Genomic DNA, 6519 nt, shown 5'->3' on the forward strand with positions numbered 1-6519 from the left:
TCAGGAATGTTTAGAACTTGCAATGTGCATCACCTTTTCAAAAAAATGGGGCGTGTGGCAGGCTATCCACATAATTACCCTCTAAAATAGGTTGGAAAATAGCAGCTAATAAATATAATGAATGCTGCAGAAGGATTTCATTAAGACTGCACTTTCAGAAATGAACTCCTAGCTTTGTTTGATGTCTCTTCTTGTAAGTGATATTTTGAAGAAATCCCTTAGCAGTTTTGTGGCTTATTGGCCCCACGCACATGAGGAATATTTGTGACATGGAGCATGTCTCCAGCTGAGGTGTCAAGAACATCCAGAACTGGAGAGACAGATCGCAGGATTCTGCTGATTTATTCATCCCAGTTTATCTTGACAGCCACAGACAAAAATGGATCACAAAGGACACCAAAACTACAGATGCAGAAAGATAAAGAACCTTTTTCCTTCCCTTACCTCTCCCTGTCTCTCTGTCAACACCTAGCAGGTGGCATTTCTGAGCTGGGAAACAGTCTTTCCTTCCATTTCTTCCCAACTCCAGAGAGCAAACCAGCAACACCTCACTTTACTACCATGTCCCGGGTTCAATGTGGCAAATGGTCTGCTCCCATCCACAGGATGTTATCATAGCCTGTAGTTAGCTCTCACCTTCATTTTAAACGGCCACATGCTCTGAAAATCCATTACAAATGGATAATAGGAATACTTTCTTTGCTCTATGGTTAATATCTAACACAGTAGGTTGCTTTTTTGGTGATCAGACCTTACCTGATCAGACCTTACTGCTTCATGTTGCTTACCTGTGGTGCAGAGCCTCTGTGAGCAAGAAGCCCTGCAATGAAGATGTGAGCCTTGGCAGCAGCCAGCACTGAGATACCTGCACCTTCATGCTTCCAGCAATGCCAGTGATCTGACAAAACCAGCCTGCTGTTACCAGGCCTGTCTGGAGTAGGAACCTGCTGATATTACATTGCTGGATGGGATGTAGAATCCTGAGGTGTCTAGCCTAGCTATGCCAATGGACACCTTCTACCATGGATAAGGTGGTTTTCCACCAGTTGCCAGTAGATTCCCCAGAGATGTGATTGGTTTCCCAAACATCCACATAAAGAGGGGATGTCAACAATTTTGCAGTCTGTATAAAGCACTGAAGCACATTTAAAAGGAAGTGAGCCTGTCCCTTGGAGATCCACAGAGTGAGGATGGAAATTGTGTGTGTTGACCAAATCTGATAGTCTTTGGATGGAGGGCCCATTTCCCTTGGAATTAGTGTGAGCTCAGTTAGTTATTCAATGGAAGAAGATCCCTTACCCTATAGGTCTCTAGGTGGTATTTTTCATTCTTCAGGGTTAGTAAAGTGCTACAAATCATTGAGCATCAAGGCATTCTGCTTGGCAACTATGCATTGGAAAGTGGCCCTAGGTCTCCTGCACACCATGACAAGACTGTATTACTTCCTTCCTTCCTTTTGTGATTTTGTTTTTCCCCAGTCTGCTTTCTTAGTGCAGGTTATAAACTGTTTCAGAGCAAGCCCTTACTATGACTGCTAGCATGCCTGGCACAGAGAGAGGGGTAGCTTTTAAATCCAACTGCATTCAATTATAATGCAGCTAAATACACAATCTGGATGGCAAAAGAGCCACCAGCATAATTACTTTGTCAAGTATTAGAAAGAAATAGGAGAGATAGTCAAATAGTACAAATGGTCTTTAAAAAAAAGGTGTGGGAAATAAATGCCTTATGTATACTTGTGATCATACCAACTAAAAAAAAAAAAACCCAACACAACAATATAAACCCACATAGATAAGTACTTTCCAAAGAAAATCTCCTGTGGTTAAAGGAGGTGAGAACATATTGCACTGCCTGGTACACATATGATAAACTATTCCATTTTCCTGGAAGATGTAGGTGGTGTTTTTTTTCCTCTTATGGATTCATTTTAAACCAGACCCATTAAAGTACAAACTTTTATAAAAGTCTAACCCTCCAGGCATAGCAAAATTATATTATGGTTCATTCTCACTTCACATTACTTTATCCTCCATTTATCTTTTAAGATGTAAAGGTATTTCTCAAACTCATAAGCTTTCACATGAAGGGAGCACTCTGTTCTCTCCAATATCAATAACAAAATCTTCAGCATTCCTTTGAAATTCCAGCCATACAAAGGAGTTGTCAGACATGATAAGAAGAGGGGGCTGGTAATGCAAAGTTAAAACCAGATTTTGATTCAGAACCTTCATAAATTTTATCTGATTTTTGGGAAAAAACACGGTGGTGTCTTATCTAAATGTTTCTAGCTGAATCTTTAAATACCTAGTGCAATTTACAACCTTTCCATTGAGGAATTCAGCCACTGAAATGGTATGTGGGAATGTTCTTACTGGACAACAAAGAGAGTATGATGGATCCATCAAGCATATCATTGCTTCCAGGTGTTGGCTCATTTTTATTAGTTACTCATGACCTTACCTACCTTCTCAGAACTTCTTTCTTCTCAAAATGGCAATTCCAGAAAAAGGAACTGTCATTCAAGACCCAGCTATATTGGCTAAGGTGCTTGAGATGCATTGCTTCTAGGAATAGAATAGATCTGACTTACAGGAAATTCTTAAGTAAAAGCAACAAAAAATTAGTTTTCCAATTTTATATCTCTTCACAAAAGTAATAACCATGTGCCTTACCTTTCACAATTTTCTTTTATTGAGTAAGTTAAAATATATTTTGGCATTATTTTCCTGTTTTTCATGATGTGCCACTTTTTTTGAAATAAAACAGTGAAGACCATTGATTCACAAAATCCTTTTTCTGTTTGGAAAAAAACTCCAGCAACTTTAGTTAAAATTAGAATCTAAAACTGCCATCAATGAAAATGGAAAGAATTTTTTTCCCAAATTGCTCACCATCTACTGGTGATGTGAACTGCCAGTATACTGGGTGAACCTTCCTCAGTGATGGATGAATATCAAATATAACCCACTTAAGAGCAATTAAAATATTTGTCTTTAAAAATATGTATTTATAAAGAGCTCCATGTTAGAAAGAGGAGCTACAAATAAACTTATGCTGAATAATTCCCAATAATGAGAGGGAAACTAGGAGCAGAGTTTCTGCTTAAGTGTTTCAAACATTTTGGCACTGTTGAATCTATTCCGAAAACAACTCCAAAACATTCTTTAAGTTGAATGGAAGCAGAATGGGGTGAATGGAAGATTCTTGGGGTGGGTGAGAGCCCACAGCACCTCAGCTGAATACCTCTGCATTTGCTCTTGGTCATCAACATCACATGATTTTTCTTTACAGCTCTCCTGGCTCTCCTGTCTGTTGAGTGTGCTGGATATGCATCCTGCTCCTCATTTTCCTCTCCCTCTGACTCAATGGCCAGCTGCCCAGCCAACAACTCTATTTCTCTTGATATAGTGATCCTGAACACTGAGTTCTGGGACACCTGTGGGCACTCAAAGACCTGTTTATCCATGTTTATCAGGGCAGGTTTGATGACTGGGATAGTTGTGCAGCAGCACATGGACAAAAACAGTCCTGGGAAGGTCCTATCTTCCAGGGACAGTCCAACAAACCAGGAATCCTTGGCCTGCAGCAAACTGAGACAGGGGATGCCCCAATCCAAAGGGAGCTACATAGCTCCCATTGCTTTATCTTTTAAGCCAGGTGTGACTACAGCTGAGGACAGAAATTTAATGCAGCTGGGAGGAGTTAGATATCCTTTACTAGCAGATAATTAAAGCAATTATTCCTCTTTCCTGGTCTCCCAGAGCCACAGTCATGTGTGCACAGTCATAACCAATCAGGCAGGACTATTCCTGCACTAATGGGAACAGCATGTGGGCATCCTCCTCTCTGCTGTGTACCAGAGTGTACAGCTCCTGCAGCAGCCCTGAGTGTGTAGCCCACCCTTTTTTCTTCCTTTCCTCATCGCACCAACTGCCCCCCACCCTCAAACAGCATGATGTGGTGAGACTTTACAGAGACAGCAGGACAGAGAGTTGCTGGGAACTGGATTATTATCATCCCATGATCAGGGGTAGGTGGGCCAGAGTTGGCCTGGATTTTTTCTGAGGGAGAGAAATATTTTTGAGATGTTAAAGATCATTGACAGCCCATTAAGCAAAGGTAACTCTTGCCAGGTCCAGTGATTTTCTTTAAAAGTTTACCAGAGCTCAAAGCAAATTCCCAGACATGTTCTGGCAGTAAGACACAAACTTTTCTTCAGTCTTGTTTTGAATCTACCAAAGTTACGCCAGCTCTAAAAGCTGCTCCTGAAGCTGAAGCAAAGTCTTGGCTTTCACATTTTTCACATCCACAACTGCTTGAGAATAGTGTGACATTCTGTCTTTGGTAAGTGAGAAGAATTTCAGCAGAGGGGAGACTGACCGGACATGCGCCCTCAGCAGCCACTTCCCAGGAGCATGCACCACAGCAGCCTGGGAGGCAGAGAGATGTGCTTCAGGAGAAGTGCAGGTGCTTCAGGAGAAATGCAGGTGTGGGACACCGAAGGGCTGGTGAGAGACCGTGTCTTTCACTGTGGTAACACTTGGGAGTCCCAAAAAAGCCAAACTTCATCACCCACAAGCTTGATTATTTATAAACCAAAATTAATTAACATCAGCACTAACTGATGGTTAATATCAAACAGTTCTTATTCCATTGCTTGTGGGGAGAATGTAATCAAATAAAGGCTGTAAGGGTCTGACTCTCAATAAATATATTCCTTTTTTAGAATTACCCAAATGGTGTAAACAGCATTCAGAAATTCTCTCCTCATGCCTGGATACAAGGCAAGACTAGATCAGTTAATTAAAAAATAAAGCTTCAGTGTATTTCTTGCAGAGATTCTCTGCTATATAAAGAAGAAAATATAAAATGCATTTTAATACAAATATTCAGCAGCTAAACATGCAAGCCCCAAAAATGGCTTAACTGCTAGAATTCAAGAACTCATCAAATGAATCATAGCCCTAGGATAGATTTCATTGCATGCATATGTTTAGAATGTAAAAAAATTAACCCTTGGGCTGCTGTTGCTTTGGCAGGCAAAGACATGCTATATGTGAAGTGGGAGTGTGAACATTTTCTACTTGTTTATTATGGTAGTCAAAGTGTTAAAATGAAAACCACGAATTAAGAGAGGAATTACTGTGTTATTTAATTTTGTAAAGAATGTGTTACTTGACACAGAAAGTTCAGATTACAGTGCATAGGATGTAGAAAGTGAGAGATGAGATCTGTACAATCAGGATTAGATGAAAACTTGATGGGTTTCCCAACCCACAATTAACTAGCCTTATTAAAGACTCTCTTTTCCAAACCCTCAGGTGAACCACTGCTGTTTCCTTTCCTCTTGGTTCTGTGTTTTTCTACCAATGCACCAGCCTGCTCTGCTGTGCCCTCCTGTTGGGGCTGGTGGCCATCAGCTCAGGGTAGTACAGTTACCCCTTCTGCCTCCTCTACCTAAACTCCCTGTCACTGCTAAGCCATAGTTCACAAGTCTACAGACTCTAATCTGCCCAGATGATGCACAGAGCATAATTCCTAATGGAAAATAATTTTAAAAAACACATAAAATACTATGGAGCAATTATTTTATCTTTGTCAAAATTATCCTTGATAGAAAGAGAGCACGCTGGGCAGCAGTCAGCATATCAGAGGGGAAGAGCCAAGACACACATAACACACATAACCCCGGACAGGTTTCTCACATTGTCTTAGGCATTTTACTTCATAGTCTGGAGTTCTGTCCTTATTTTTGTGAATTGCTTCTTTATGTTTCCAGAGTCTCTAACCATATGTGAACATCTTCTAGCTCCTGGATGCTGTCTGCAGTGTCATGGAAGCACAGTCAGGGTTTTGTGCTCCTGTCTTAGTCCCTCTGGTTGAGGACACAGAGATGGTAGAGGCCAGATCATGAGCATTACAAGCTTGGCATACCAAAACCAATGTCAGATATGGGTGTGAGGAGACCCAGGAGCTCACACCACATGTCCAACCACAGACATGCACTATGAGAGCAGGTTTCTGGAATAGGTGGTAGCTCGTGGGCGTCCTCTTGCTCGCATAAACTGCCAAGCAACCATCATGGAGAGAGAGAAGACAGTGCCAGGGGTTTTTCAGTATACAGGGGCCTTGGTCAACCTCTGCAAGGAACGTGGCATTGCCCCTAATGGATTCTCCAGCAGCAGTATCAGAAAGGAGCCACAGACTTCACAAAAGGCCATCTTCATCAGAACTGACAAGTGCTGCTGCTTTAGGCTGAAGAAACTGAGACTAGTCTGTCTCCAGAAGAGAAGCAAGAGCTTGCTTTGACCTGCAGCTCCCATGGAATGGGTGTTGAAGGGAAGCCTGAGGACCTCCATGGTGTGCACAGCTCAGCAAAAGGGCTCTTGCCCTGAGATTTGTTTTGGCATCTGAGTTCACCAGTGAAAATTTGTTCTGTTACTGATCCTGAAAAAATATCTATCTGCATGTTTTGCAGCAGCCCTGGCTGTGTAGCCCACTATGAACACCTCAATA

Source organism: Taeniopygia guttata, chromosome 1A (assembly GCF_048771995.1).
Source record: "Taeniopygia guttata chromosome 1A, bTaeGut7.mat, whole genome shotgun sequence".
NCBI classification, from domain to species: domain Eukaryota; kingdom Metazoa; phylum Chordata; class Aves; order Passeriformes; family Estrildidae; genus Taeniopygia; species Taeniopygia guttata.